The sequence below is a fragment of the Nicotiana tabacum genome, chromosome 11, assembly GCF_000715075.1.
Source record: "Nicotiana tabacum cultivar K326 chromosome 11, ASM71507v2, whole genome shotgun sequence".
In the NCBI taxonomy this organism is placed as follows: Eukaryota; Viridiplantae; Streptophyta; class Magnoliopsida; order Solanales; family Solanaceae; genus Nicotiana; species Nicotiana tabacum.
This window is the reverse complement of record NC_134090.1, coordinates 55,773,403-55,789,731: the sequence shown is the minus strand read 5'-3', so window position 1 is coordinate 55,789,731 and position 16,329 is coordinate 55,773,403. Positions and strand designations below refer to the sequence as shown.

At 39.6% G+C, this 16,329-nt stretch overlaps 1 long non-coding RNA gene across 1 annotated transcript; it reads left to right on the top strand.

Annotated features, from left to right (window-relative positions):
• Window positions 1-3,106: 3,106 nt before the first annotated feature.
• LOC107789540 (uncharacterized) lies at window positions 3,107-4,797 on the top strand. The gene is made up of 2 exons (XR_001648871.2): window positions 3,107-3,666; window positions 4,514-4,797. It is a non-coding gene; the product is annotated as an uncharacterized LOC107789540 (long non-coding RNA).
• The last annotated feature ends 11,532 nt before the right edge of the window (window positions 4,798-16,329 follow it).

Below are 16,329 nucleotides of genomic sequence, written 5' to 3'. Positions count from 1 at the left end.
TGATAGAATTGTTGGAAACATATAGCGCTAATATGGATGTGTGTTCATTATGGGGCAGAGGACCTTCAATTAGGTTACGTAATATCAATTTAGGACCTAACTAGGGTTCTATCCAGAAGTTGATATGATTTCCATTTGTTATAATCCAAGTTATTCCATTTTGACAGAAAGACCATCCCTGCTTGATGGCTTTCCAATTAGTAGATATGTTAGTAGGACCCTTGTCCTAGAGTATTTTGAGATAAGGATTGAAGCCCAATAGGAGAAAGGGTCATGGAACAATCTCCAAGCTGATTATCTAAGTAGTGCATTATTTTTATCAGAAAGATTTTGAATTCCTAGTCCACCACATTCTTTTGGTGATTGGATTGTCTCCCATTTAATAAGGTGAACTTGTGGTGTGGTTACCCATAGAAAATTTTGTTGATAAAGTTCTAATTGATTGGTGATATTAGTAGGTAATTTAATAAGCTGCATAACATAATTTGGTAAACGGTTGAGTGTAACCTTTATTAAGGTGGTTCTTCCAACCATTGTTAATAACTTAGTCTTCTGTCCGGCAAGTCAACTTTTTTAGTTATCTAGGAGGAATTGAAAATTACAATTAGTGGGTCGCTTGTTGGAAATAGGGTATCCGAGGTATTTGCAAAAAATTGATTCCCCCCCCCCCCATGTTAAAGAAATTGATCACATTCACTTTATCTTCCATGGAAGTATTCTTTGAAAATAAATTTTTGATAAGTTATAATTAATAGTTAATCCCGAACCCCGTGTAAAGAGATTCAGTGTGTCAATGATAGAATTGGTACTCCTTGTGGTTAATTTAGATGTTAAGCTTATGTCGTCAGCAAATAGTAAGTGGGAGATTGGGACACTTTGCCTAGATAATTTTATGGGATGCCACTTCTTATAATCCACTTCAGCATGTATTTTACGGGTTAGCATCTCCATCTATAGAATGAAAATGTAGGGTGATAAGGGGGTCCCCCTGGCGGATGCCTCTTGATGGGGTGAAAAAAGGAGTGGGCGCTCCATTGATTAAGATTGAGATGGAGGAGGTGGGAATGCAAGTTAATTTAATCAAACTTGTTGGGAAATTAAAGTAGTGGAGGGTGTCATGTATAAATTCCCATTCTAATTTGTCGAAATCTTTTTCTAGATCTAATTCGAGGAGAAAGGATGCATGAACACCCTTTTTTTTTTTTTAAAATGGTGCATGATCTCTTGCACGATAATTGCATTATCAGATGATTTGCGATTGTTCAGGAAGGCTGATTGTTCTAGGTTTATGAGGCTAGATAATATGGGTTTGATATGGTGTACAATAATTTTGGTGATTAATTTGTAAAGGGTGTTACAAAGGCTTATGGGGCGATACTGAGTGATTGAGGTAGGTTGTTGGACTTTAGGAATAAGGCATAGGTATATTTTATTAACCTCCTGTGGAATTTGTTGTGTACTAAATACCTCCATACAGAAGAATATTACAGATGAGCTCATTTTACTCCAATAATTTTGGTAGAAGTATGGGCGTAATCCGTCAGGCCCAGGTGCCTTTAAGGGATGGAAATATTGTAGGGCATTGGTGATTTTCAATTGTGTAATGGTGGAGGTCATTTTCTTGATTAGTGATGGTATTGTAACTAGCTTTGTAAGTGGGATGTGCATGGTGATTGTGAATAGTAGTAAATAAATTATGGTAGTAATTCACAATTGAGATATTTATCTCTTTTTTATCCAAAATTCAGTTACCCACCGAGTCTTTAGCGCAGTAATATGATTGAGTCTACGTGTTTGTAAAGTAGTGAGGTAGAAATATTTAGTGTTGGAATCTCCATCTTGAAGTCAATTTATTCTAGATTTGAGCTTCCAAAAGTTTCTCTTCTAGTAATGTTTAGCCAGTCGTAATTTACTACACATCTATTTAGTCTTTCTAGTATTTGATGTGTAAGTTGTCTATTGTTGGACCACGTAAATCTACTTCCCGTATAGCCAAGGTCAACTAGATTACAATTTAAGATATTGTAAAAATTTATCGCCCCTCCTATTATTAATATCTAAACCACCAAATTTTTTAATTGATTTAATAACTTCATTAAAATGTCCTCCTATTATCCAAGGCATTTAAGGTGATCATGCAAAGCTCTTATATCATCCCATAATATTGTTCTTGCAAAAGAATCATTTTTAGCATAAATAAGAGAGAGTAACCAAGTGTTAGGGTTTGGGGTACTTGGACAATGGAGTGTATTTCTTGTCTTGTAACTGCGACTTGATCGAGTTTGAGCATATCACCTTCCCTAATCAGTGCAAGTCCCTCAGATATACCTTCAGCTGGTGATTAAACCAAGTGTGTGAATCAAAAATCAGTTTTGAGTCCCTCGTGATCTTGCATATTGTGAGCACGTGATTTTTGCCAGACAAAAAATACTCCTACAAGAATCACAAAATAGATTTTTGTAGTTTATTTTAATTTTTATAGAATTTTTAGGAATATTTCTTCAAGTGTTTACATTTTTAGTTGCATTTTTGCATGCATTAAAACATAGAAATACCCCCCAAAAATATCAAAATTCTATGCATTGCATATTAGGTAGTGTGTTCGTATTTTAGGATTAATTTGGTTAGTTAATTGTTATCACAAAATATAATAAATACCATTCATTTTTGCATTTTATCCTTTAATTCTAAATTATTAGTTTCCTCTTTTTCATTTTAGGATAAACTAATTTTGTAAACATTATAATTTGATAATTAGCTTAATTAATATTTTTTAGGATTTAATTAATTTAGTTAGGATTTTTATTCAAGAAAGAAAGAAAAAGAAAGAATAAAAAAGTTGTTTCAATATTGGGCCACCCAAAAGACCCAATTTGTGGCCCAAAACCCCCTTTCCCTTCCGATCCGCCACAGCCCATTCCCTTTACCCGGTTCAAACCCTTCAGTCATTGAGACATTTAAAACGACGAAATACTAAGTCGAAACTGCGTCGTATTGAGTCAAAACCAGTCAAAGTTAATCGTCGCCCTTCAGTTTCTTTCATCCAATGCCCAGAAATGCTTCATTTCATTTGTTTAAAGCTGTCCAAATGCCCCAGGTACAACCTAAGACCCTGTTCTATCATCTCCCCTACACCTTATCTCTCACCACCGTCCTCCACCCACCGAATCGCTTGTGGCGGTGGTTGGTCTCCAAACTCCCTCAAATCTTGACCACATAACCCCTATTGTCCCTTTACTCCAAATCCACCGCTATTTCCTTCCAAAAATCACGCATCTTCTCTGAATTAGAGATCTAAGGATAACAATAAAGTCTCTTTCGCCCCTTTTTCTAATTTCCTCCTAATCTGGACTCTTATTGATGTTGAACATACCTTAATCGATTATTTTTTGATGTGAGGAGTCAATTGGCTTTGGTTCCAACTAGTCTTGTGGTGGTTGGATTCTGGGCGAGCAACCATTGATGGTCTAAAATACTTTGAGCCTCTGCTTCATCTTCTTCTTGCCAGATATTGAGGATTGTAACATGGAGCACTAGCCGTTGAAGAAATTCCGGCCAGTGATCATGTTACAATTTCCATTATTAGACGATATCCTTGTTCGTCGGATTTGTAATCGACTCGTTGTTGATTTCTTCGGGTCACCAGAATCTTTAGCAAATTGGCTGGTATACCTTTGTTCCTCTTTCCATAACCTCTCATATGATATCAAATTTATGTCTAAGTTGTTTCTAGTTCATAATTGATTCTCCAGCAGCGATAGCTTAACAATTAGTTTAATCGCATTTGTGAATGTATTGCCGTCCTTTGAGTGCTTTTTTAAAATCTACTTTTCCATTTAATTCAGAGGTTGTTTGTTTAAACCTCCATTGAACTTGTTTCTGATTATTGGGTTGGATTCAGAATTGATCTTGTTAGTGCAAAAGCCTAAAGAGAGTATTGAGCATGTTTGGCTATATGACCCAGATTTCTGGTATTTTTGAAAGGTATATAACAGATGTTTAAAGGGTATTTAGGAGAATTGGATTGAAGGAATCTTTCATAATTACCTAGGAAGGTTCTAGGAAATTGGGGAATAGGCTGATTAAACAAATGGGTTAAAGATTGGGGATTCAATTGAACAACAATAGAATTGAAGAGAGGTGAGAATGAATTAAGAAAATCAGGTCTTGCTGCCCTAGAATCCTGCTATAAAAGCTCATTTCACTCATTTTTAGAGGGAGATCTGAGACAGAAAAAGAAGGGATACAACTGCTATGAATTCTAAGCTCCAAATCTAAGTTTTAATAGCTAAAAATACTCTAAAAACATAAGAAAAAGCAATCAAAAAGAGAAGTTTTAAAGTTTGTTGTCAACCTAATTGGTTTATTGCATAATTTCCGGATTCGAGAACTGGTGTGGTTTGAGGGAATTATTGGTTCTACTATCATTGCTTCTGCTACTCTTGTTCTGATTGTTGTTGCTTCATTCCAGCCTCAAACTTATTTTCTACTCTGTTGCTTTTGGTGTAATCAGGTGCTCCTCTTGATCTTGGGATTACCAATTGGATATGAGTCATGTTTGTATGGAAGAGACAGGCATATCAAGGAATTGAAAACTCAACTATGTTCATGCTTTCAATTCTTGTATTCTTTTAAGTCTATTAGCTTCTTTTTTTCTCTTTTCTCCAGTTTCTTGTTTTTCCATATCTGCTATTTCAAGTTGATTTTTGGAATGTTTAAAATTTTAATTGCTGAATTTGTGGTGTGATTGAACTTTGTTCTTCATAAGAATGTGATTTAAGTTTTGTACTGATTTAATTCGTATCGCTGTCTGATATGAAAAATGGTTGGAAAATTAAGTGCTTAAGTACAGCTTTAAGTATGGGGCAGTATATGTTTCTTCGCAGGCTTGATGTTGTTCTTATGACATTGAAAATTTTATTGGCATCTCTTGTCGTCTAGGACTGTAGTGCATTATTGTGATCGGTGCAAAACTAAAAATATTAGTTTATGCATATCTATTGCACTCTTTGCTTCATATTTAGCTATCTGTTTTCATTTGGTGATGTTGTAGATGGTTAGTCTTTGTAATTGATAATTTAGATTCTTCCAGGCTCATAATAATAAAAATTCACAAGCTAGCCCACATAGGTCTCATAATGAGTAATTGTAAGTATTTTTCTATTACTTAGTGATGAAATTGGTCTCGTAAATAATCCTTTGTATGGAATCCTACTCTTTTTCCACAAAAGAATTTCCATAACCTTTGGTTTTTGCAATAATATCAAACTAGTTTTTTTAGGAAAATGACTCATGAACCTTCGTAGTTTGCTTCAGGTGCGCTATAATAAAATTATCATGGCTACGGGTATGGTTCCCGTAACGTAGTTGTGATACATAATTTTTAAATTCAGGGGTACATTTATGTGACCAGACCACAATAACTAATAATGTTAATAAATTAAACATGTTGTAGATCGTGGGTACAGTTCCTGTGACACGATTCACAATATGTACCAAACAAATAAGTGTACGACAATCGTAACTTGTTCTAGAATAATTCCATAAATAATTAAAGCGGCTAGAAATTTAAAAATGCACAATAGGTATAAAGTATGCAATTAATCAGATAATTAGTCCAATAATAACAGTTGAGCGACCGTGCTAAAATCACGGAATCCGGGAATACCTAACACCTTCTCCCGAGATAACAGAATTCATTACCCGGATTTTTGTGTTTCGCGGATTGTAAAACAAAGTCAAACTTCCTTGATTCGGGATTTTAAAACGGTGACTTGGGAAAACATAAATTATTCCAAGTGGCGACTCTGAACTTAAATAAATAATCATGTTTCGATTATTGTCACTTTAATTGGAAAAACTCTCTTATACCCCTTTCGGAGTAGAAAAAGGAGGTGTGACTGCTCTGGCGACTCTGCTGGGGACAAGAACACAGAATCTATGGTTCAGGGTTCAAGAATTCGAGCTTAGAATAATTGTTATATTTGGATTTTATTTATTATCTAATTTTTATTACATGCTTGGGCCTAATGTACTAATTGCCGCTTTTTACCACTTTGATATTATTTGAACTGTATATAAACTGCTGCGAAACCCTTTTCTTCTAATCTTCTGGGAAGTGCACGTTAGTGTGACATCTTTTCTGTTAGTGTCATACCCTAATTTTGAACGAGGTTCTGACAAGTTACAAGGCCTTTTGGTTACCGGTACGTAGCTCACCCCCCCCCCCCTCGCGGATCGAGTTGTCCGCTCAGGTAAGCCAGATCTAGAACATTACACCCAGGTTTTAAATTTAGAATAACACAGCCTCATGCCGGATCCCTAGTAGGAACGCTTGTTTGCATCATGTGCATTTCACTTTGGGGACTCAACACAAGGGTTGGGTCCGTCTAGGACAGGTGTACCCGAAAATAAAAAGACCAACCTAATGCATTTTTACATGCTACCTATGCATTCATTTGTTTCGGTTTTCATGTTGACCGACTTCTAGATTAGGTAAGAAAAATCAAAGAAAAACCAATTTTGAGGTATGGGATAGGATTTCATCCATTTCCTAAAAATGGTGTTCAAAATATCTCAAAACTCTGCCGAAATTTTGAAAAAAAAAGAAAAAAAAGAGATTTTTGAAAAAAGAAAAAGAAAAAATGGGGTTAGTCAAAAATGGTTTATGTTTTTCTCATCACGTCAAAACTGGCCGAACTACGCGAGTTTGATTCTCACCGGATGTGGGATACGTAGGCAACCCTCATCGGGTCCAGCCCCGCTTTTGAAAATTTTGAAAAAATATGAAGTGTCGTCATTTTTGTCGTAAATAAAGTGGGTGATGTTGCTCTTGTCTAAATAGTCGAGTGTCCCGCCGGAAGGCTGTTTTTGTAAGAATAGCCACCGACGGTTTCTTTGTCAATTTTGTCCATTTAGGGAACACAGCCCTAAAATCTTCCATTTTCGAAGTAATGAAGGGCCGTATTCGCAAAAGTAGCCCTGATTTATTTGATTTTTGCAAAATAAACCCTTTTTATCAGTTTTCAAATAAGATTCATTTTGTCTTTAAACCAATCACCTTAATCTAAATGTGCAGAATGAGCACGAGTCAAAATTTGCCAATGAAGGTTTTAACCAAGATTCCGTTGGAACTACACATATGGTGGGAAGATTTGGGTGGGCAAGGACGAGACATGGTCAACTATTATTTGGGGGCGCTCACCGGATTACTAAATATTAGGCATAAGGGAGATATAATTAAAGCGCTGGTGACATTTTGGGATCCAACTCACAACGTTCTAAATTTTTCGGACTTCGAACTCACACCTACTTTGGAGGAGATAGCGGGTTATGCTAGGAGTACCGAGGGTGTAAGACATAAATACTTGTCGCTCCAAGGGCCGTCACCCCTCACATATTTCTAGATTTGCTAAAAATAAGCAGGCACATTATGCAGATTTGGCGGGTGGGTTTTCCACTCTACACTTCATATACCAGCGGTACGGACATGTAGAAGGATTTGAAAACCTGGAAAGCAGAATCTGTAGTAAAGGGAACCGACTAAAATGGGAAGAGCATAAATGCTTCGATTTCATGGCGGCATTCTTGGGTCTTCTACTATTTCCCAGGAAGGATGGGAATATTGATCTACGGATAGCCGGAGTCGTCAATACTTTGATTCCCAATGCCAAGAGCACCCTTGCACCTATAATAGTGTCTGAAATATTCCGAGCTCTCACAGCTTGCAAAGCCAGAGTAGATTTTTTCGAAGGGTACAATTTGTTACTACAAATGTGGATGATTGAGCATCTGTGTCATCATCTTCGGTACATGAATTATGGATATAGAGGGAAAAGTAGCATAGAGGAGTTTGGTACAAGGGTCACTGGATTCAAGATGCCAGAAGGGGTCGGAGATTGGATATCCCGTCTTCATTCCGTAACTACAGACCAAATAGAATGGACGTTGGATTGGCTTCCTGTTAATGAGATTGTATACATGCCCGCCACCGGTCCTGACTTCCTCCTGATGGGTCTTGAAAGTATCCAGCCTTACGCCCCATACCGGGTTTTGAGACAGCTAGGAAGATTCTAAATAATCCCCAAGGATGAAGACCTTAGCCTTCATGCAGTCGAGATCCGCTTTGATGGCCAATTTCGTGAAGCAGTGGTCCGCCAGATCTGAAGTGAATGCCAATACTTGACTGCAAACACCCGAGTTCGTGATTTATCCAATGGTGAAGTCTCGTCCGATTACCTTGCCTGGTATAAAACGAGTGTTGAGTTTGGAAGACCAGCTAAAAGACCCCACCTCCAAGAATTTGTTGAAGCATTGCAAGAACAACGGGATTGGCTGACCAAAGAAAATGAATATAGGGTCATCATAAGCAAGTTGGAAAAGCAAGTGAGAGATCATAAATTTGATAATGGGTTGCAAGAAGCCGCGGATGAGGGGTGAAAAGAAAAGGTTAGCCCAAGAAAATTAATCCCTCCAAGCCTAAATCCAGAAGATGAAAATAGCAGCCGAGAACCCTGCCAGAAGTGGAAAGGATGAGAAGCTTATAAACATTCTTAAGCGGAAAGTATGTGACTATGGATTGATTTGGAAAAGACTGAGAGTGAACTAGCAAAGACCCGAGCAAAGTTAGAGAGGAATGTGGAGGAACGGTCAAGTTTCATTCAACAGTTGAAAGAAAAGTACGACAAAGGAATCATGGGTTTGGAGAAAAAGATCAATACCCTTGAGAGCGAAATGACCAAGCAAGCAAAGAACTTCAAAGCAGAAAGAGAGCATTGCTATGCCTTGATGTCGCAACTAGAAGAGGACCTGCAATAATTGCAAGAGCAAACTCATATGGCCACACAAGTTTTGGAGGTCACATCTCAACAAATTGGATGTCTGCTACAAGAGAAGGGCGTCATCGGGGAGAGGTTTAGAAGAATTGCTGACTATATTGTGATGAAGTGCAATGAATGCGAGGACATGACCAGGTCCATGTTCTTTGCTGCAGTTATGATTTTGTTTTCCATCGGATAATGGACGACCTATATCGCCTCTATGAAGATATGGCACATAGGCCCACTGCGAGACCGACTGATGTCCCGTGGGCCCCTAGAGCAGTATTGTAGGAACTTACGTATTCGTGATTTTATTATTCGAGTCTGTATAGCAGTTTCTTTTATAGTCTGTTAGTCCACTTTGAGTCTTATTTTTGTTTTTTATGCTTAAGTTTGTAGGATGAAGTCGTTGTAATAGAGAAAAATATAATGTTTTTATTTAATGAAAATTTGAAAACCCAAAAAATATGTCTTTCTTTTATTTTGCATTTATCTCCTGAACTACGTAATGATCTGATACATGTGGCATCATGATACATAGGCAATCCCCATAGGATTTGATCATAATCATAAAATGAAAAAGAAAAAAAAATAGAAAATAAAAAGAAAAGAAATTGAGTGGAAAGAAAGAATGGCAAAACAAGAGAACAAAAGCGAGAGCAAAAAGAGGGAGCGATAAGAACCGAGTGGGAAAATCAATAGTGACTGAAAAGGGCAGCAGTGAAAAAAAAGAAAAAAAAAGAGAAGAGAAAGTGCAAAGTGAAAAGAGTTAGTTAAGGCCGGGATGAAACATCCAACCGTTCAAATACGTAGTAGAAACCTTTAATTGTTCAGGTGCATTGCATCCCAACGTGCGGTTGCCTATATGTTAAAATCTTAAACACTAACAAGTTTGTTGTTGTCATTGAGCATAGGAAGGTGGTTAGTTTGTTCGGCATTCTAGCAACCCACCCATACAATACCAGGTCTAAACACATGGCAATCATGGCTGGCAAAGAATTGGATGCGAATGTTATTGACCCACTGAGAGAGGAGGAGGAATCTGACCTGGTCTGAAAGAGGAGTTACATAAGCTAAAACACCAGATGGCCAAAATGTACCAGACATGGATGAAAGGGCATCCTCCACCATCATACCCCGCCAACCCTGCTTTCGTCCCACCACTGGCCCAATCTCAAGAGCCCCCCCATTGTTGATCTATCCCCATAATACGCACCAAGCTTCACCCCTTACCACCACTATCATGGCACCACTTTCCAAACCATCCAAGCTCCACCAGCCAAATAAACCACGTACCCCTCTCCGCCAACTACCCCTATCTTTGTAGCACCTCCACTACCTACACTCCATTGATCATCTAGTGAGCCGGTATTCCAAGCCCAATATAACCAATACTATGCCCCAGAGCCCACCTTCAAAGTGCCAGATCACTACTCCTACACTCCCCACTTTGAACTTCCTGTCGAAAACGAGAAGCCGCCCAAAAACATAGAGCACGAGGAGATATTTAGGAAGGTAAAGAGCTTGGAGCAGTCACTGAGAAATATGCAAGGGTTTGGGGGCCGAGTGAGCATGGCTTATAAGGATCTATGCTTGTTTCCTGATGTCCAGCTACCTACCGGATTCAAAATGCCCAAGTTTGACTTGTATGACGGGCACGGAGACCCCGTGGCCCACTTGAGGGGATTTTGAAGCAAAAGGAGGGGAGCCAGTGGGAAAGATGAACTGTTGATGACATATTTTTGTCAAAGTCTGAGTGGTGGAACATTAGAGTGGTACACCCACCAGGACAACAGTAGATGGTACACTTGGGATGACTTAGCCCAGGCTTTTGCTCAGCATTTCCAGTACAACATAGAGATTATCCCAGATAGCTTGTCTTTGACTAAGATAGAGAAAAAGCCCAGTAAGAGTTTCAGGGAGTATGGTTTCCGATGGAGAGAACAGGCAGCACGAGTCAACCCTTCAATGGAGGAAGATGAAATGGTAGAGTACTTTCTCCAGGCCTTGGAACCTACTTACTTTGGTCATCTGATCTCGGCCATAGGTAAGTCTTTCATGAAGTGGTTAAAATTGGAGGAATGGTAGAGGAAGGACTCAAATCAAGTAAGATCATGAGTTACTCTGCCATTAGAGTAACTAAACAAACGATTCAAAATGGCACCGGAGGCGTATTAGAGAAAAAGAAGAAAGAAGATGTTCCTATGGTTGTCTCAGGATCGTGGCATGGCCCAAGGGGCTCCCCTCACCATTACACCCAGCCTCGACCCCAACCTCAAACCTAAACCCAAACTCCATATAATCCACCCGAACACTACTTTCCGCCATCAGAGCCTCAATATTCAGTCAGGTCACCCCAATACCATGTCCATCACGCACAATCATATGCTCAACCCCCTCCTTAACCGCAATGGTGTGCCCCAGCTCCCTAAAACCCTTACCCACCTCTACAAGCATACTGAAACCCTACTAGACCCAATTTTTGACCCAGGCCGGAGTATAAAAGGGAGAGGTAGCAGCGGAAACAAACTTTCACCCCGCTTAGAGAGTCTTATGTCAGTCTGTTCCAGAGGTTGAGGCAGTTGGATGTTCTTAGGTTGATTGAGTCGACATTACCAAATCCCCCTCCAAAAAACCTGGATTATTCCCTCAGATGTGCATATTGTTTTGATGCTCCGAGGCACGACACAGAAAAGTGTTGGCATTTGAAGAGCGCCATCCAGGAGCTTATTGATACAAACCAAATTGTGGTCTAGAGCCCGAAAGCGCCAAATATCAATCAAAATCCGTTGCTAGCTGAAACACACATGATTGAGATAGTGCATAAGGATGGGGAGCCCAAGAAGCCTTCAAAGTCTGTTATGATGATCCGTGCCAGTAAAAGTAAGCCGGTCAAAACTCCAATTGTTACAAAGGCAACATCTTCGATAGTTGAAGGGCTGACAAACAAGCCGAGCATGCCCAATGATAAGCCGCATGTGGTAGTCACGAATGGGTTCCCAGATGATGTTGAAGCAAAGTAAGGAAAACCGAAAATGGTCATGCCGGGGGTAGCAAGTAAGCCTATCTTTATAGTGGAAGGGGCTCGCATTTCCCCTGTTATTATTAAACATGTGACCCAACTACCAATAGATGACACCAAGGTTATTCCATGGAATTACAAGGGAGTGATAGTAACTTATAAAGGGAAAGAAGTGGAAGAGGAAGTTAATGAAACCCAGGGTTTGACTCGTTTGGGGAGATGTTTTGCCCTAGAGGAATTAAGGAAAGCTAAGCCACTGAAAGATAGTCCAATTCTAGTGAAGAAACCAGTTACCGAAGAGGATGCGGAAGAAGTTTTGAGAAAAATGAAGGTGCATGATTACTCCATAGTGGAACAATTAAGAAAGACTCCCACTCAGATTTCTCTTCTATCATTGTTTATACATTCAAACGAGCACCGTCGTGCCCTCATGAAGATTGTGAATGATGTTCATGTCCCTGAGAAGATCACAGTGAACCATTTGGAGAAGATTTCCAACAAGATATTCGAGGTAAACAGGATCACCTTCTCGGATGATGAGTTGACCTTGGAGGGAACGGAACACAGTCGGCCTCTCTATATCATAGTGATATGTGAAGATTCCATGGTCACGAGGGTGCTGGTTCACAATGGTTCTAATGTGAACATTTGTCCTCTTTACACTCTGCACAAGTTGAAAATTGATACTGAAAGGATCCGCAAGAATAGTATATGTGTCCGAGGTTTTGACGGAGGGGGAAAAGATTTTGTTGGTGATATCATACTCGAACTGAAAATAGGACCAGTTGAATTTACCATGGAGTTCCAGGTACTAGATGTGGTTGTGTCTTACAATTTGTTGTTGGGTAGGCCCTGAATACATGTTGCCAAAGCAGTCTCATCTACTTTGCACCAGATGGTAATGTTCGAGGGACAGACAGGAAATCGTTGTGCATGTGATGAGAACTTATGTGCTTACAATGAGACATCCATCCTGTTTATTGAGGCTGAAGATGATAAAGGGCCTTGGGTGTACCAAGTTTCAGAAATAGTGTCAGTTGAGAAGGTTCCGAAAGGGGAATACATTCCAGGTCCAAAGCTAGCTGCTGCAACCATCATGGAAGCAAATGAAATGTTAAGGAATGGTTTTGTGCCAGGCAAGGGTCTGGGCACATCTTTTCAAGGTATAGTGCAGCCAGTGTCTCTAGTGAAAATCTAGGTACCTTTGCCCTAGGGTTAAAGCCCATAGGGGATGATGTGAAGAAGGCTAAAAAGTTGAAAAAGAAGGCATGGTCACTCCCTAAGCCTATCCCATGCCTCTCTAGGTCTTTCGTCAAGTCAGGGGTAGTGAAGCGTCCGGTGTCAGTAGTTCCAAATCATATGGTTGACTTTGATGAAGAGTTGATTGAAAGGTTATAGAGTCTATTTGATGAGGTGAACATGGTAGAAATTAGGGAAGGTTCCATCAAAGCAGACGTGTAGTTTATTGGGCCAAAAGTGAAGCTTAACAATTGGAATGCTACTCCTCTCCCTACTCGGAAGGAGTTTTGGTAGTTCGCTTTGTTTTCCTTTCTGTTATCTGGATTATTCTAGGGTTGTAATCCAAATTTTTATTTTTCGCTTGTTTTGATGTACAAACCATTCTATCCTTTATTTTCAATGAAATGCAATTTGCATTTTCCATTACTCCTGATTGTGTCATTTTTGTCTTTCTTTGTACAGTTCTTTTTATGCTGGTTTCAATGACATGACATGCATGAGGAATCTTCGGCCAAGTCTTAAAAGCCAATCTAACTCTGAAATAATAATCCAAGAAATAGAGTGTGATGATGAAACAAAATATGATGAAGATGAGGCATTTAAGGAAATTAGTAAAGAGCTAAATTATTTTGAAGAGAAACCCAAGCCTAATTTGAGTGAAATTGAAGCAATCAATTTAGGAGACCTAGATAATATCAGGGAAACCAAGATAAGTGTACACTTGGAACTACAAATCAAGGAAGAAATAATCAAAGCACTGTTTGAATATAAAGATATCTTTGCATGGTCATATGACGACATGCCGGGTTTGAGTACTAACTTGGTAGTTCACAAATTTCCAACTGATCCGGCATTCCCTCCCGTCAAGTAGAAGCTAAGGAAGTTCAAGACTGATATGAGTGTGAAGATCAAGGAAAAAATCACAAAATAGTTGGATGCAAAGGTCATTCGGGTTACTCGATACCCCTCTTGGTTAGCTAATGTTGTGCTAGTGCGAAAGAAGGACGGTAAGACCAGGGTATGTGTTGATTACCGCGATCTCAATAAAGCAAGTCCAAAGGATAAATTCCCATTGCCAAAGATCCACATCTTGATTGATAAATGTGCCAAGTATAAGATTGGGTCTTCTGTAGATTGCTATATGGGATATTACCAGATCTTGATGGATGAGGAAGATGCAGAAAAGACAACATTCATCACACCATGGGGAACGTATTACTACTGGGTAATGCCATTTGGTTTGAAAAATACTGGGGCAACCTACATGAGGGCAATGATTACCGTATTTCATGACATGATACACAAGGAAATTGAGGTCTATGTGGATGATGTGATCATCAAGTCAAGAAAGCAGTCCGACCATGTCGGAAACTTGAGAAAGTTTTTCCAGAGGCTCCACAGGTACAATCTTAAGCTCAACCCTGCAAAATGTGCATTTGGGGTTCCGTCTAGGAAATTGTTGGGGTTCATAGTCAGTCAGCGAGGCATTCAGTTGGATCCGTCAAAGATAAAAGCTATCTAAGAGTTGACATCACCAAGGAATAAGACTGAGGTGATTAGTCTGCTCGGGCGCATAAACTACATTAGCAGGTTTATTGCTCAACTCACGATAACTTGTGAGCACATCTTTAAGTTGCTGAAGAAGAATGCCACGGTCAAATGGACTAACGAGTTCTAGGAGGCATTTGACAAGATCAAGGGGTACTTATCAAACCCACCTATATTGGTCCCACCGGAGCCTGGGAGACCTTTAATTCTCTATTTGACAATCCTGGATAATTCATTCGGTTGTGTGTTGGGTCAACAAGACATAACTGGTAGGAAGGAGCAAGCCATATATTATCTTAGCAAGAAGTTCACATCCTTTGAGGTTAATTATACTCCCCTTGAAAGGACATGCTGCGCCCTGACTTGGGTGGCACAAAAGTTGAAGCATTATCTGTCGTCCTACACTACTTACCTCATTTCTCGCCTGGTTCCTCTAAAGTATATCTTTCAAAAGCCTATGCCCACAGGAAGACTTGCAAAGTGGCAGATTTTGCTCACGGAGTTTGACATCATCTATGTGACTCGAACTGCCATAAAAGCCCAAGCATTGGCCGATCATTTGGCCTAGAACTCAGTGGATGAAGAGTATGAGCCATTAAGGACTTATTTTCCTAATGAAGAGGTGATGCATATTGACAAGGTGGAGCAGGATGAAAAGCCAGGTTGGAAACTTTTCTTTGATGGATTCGCTAACATGAAAAATGTCGGAATAGGGGTTGTGCTCATTTCTGAAACAGGGCTTCACTACCATGTTACGGCCCAGCTTCATTTCTATTGTACCAACAACATGGCTGAGTACGAGGCATGCATTTTGGGTTTGAGGCTAGCTGTAGACATGGGAATCCAGGAAGTCTTGGTCTTGGGAGATTCGGATCTATTGGTGCACCAGATTCAGGGAGAATGGGGGACTCAGTATTTAAAGCTCATACCGTATCGACATTGTTTGCATGATCTTTGTCAATGGTTTAGATCAGCAAAATTCAGGCATATTCCGAGGATCCATAATGAGGTTGTCGATGGCTTGGCTACTTTGGCATCAATGTTACACCATCCAGATAAGGTTTATGTTGACCCTCTACATATTTAAGTTCGTGATCAGCATGCCTACTGTAATGTGGTTGAGGAGGAATTTGATGGTGAACCGTGGTTCCATGATATTCGGGAATACATCAGGATGGGGGTGTATCCGGTACAGGCCACAGGTGATCAAAAGAGAATAATTCGACATTTGGCTAGTGTATTTTTCTTGAGTGAGGGAATTTTGTACAAAAGAACTCTAGATCTTGGACTGTTGAGGTGCATATATGCTAAACAATCCACGACTATCATGACCGAAGTGCATTCTGGAGTTTGCGGGCCGCATCTGAGTGGGTATGTTTTGGTAAAGAAAATTCTTCGAGCAGGGTATTATTGGCTCACCATGGAACGAGATTGCATCAGCTTTGTGCGCAAGTGTCATCAATGCCAGGTTCATGGGGATTTGATTCATTCTCCGCCATCTGAGTTGCATACAATGTCCTCACCTTGGCCCTTTGTTGCTTGGGGCATGGATGTCATTGGACCAATTGAGCCAGCGGCATCAAATGGGCACAGGTTTATTCTGGTGGCCATCGATTATTTCACTAAGTGGGTTGAAGCTATGACTTTCAAATATGTGACCAAGAAAGCAGTGGTAATTTTGTTCATTCAAACCTTATTTGT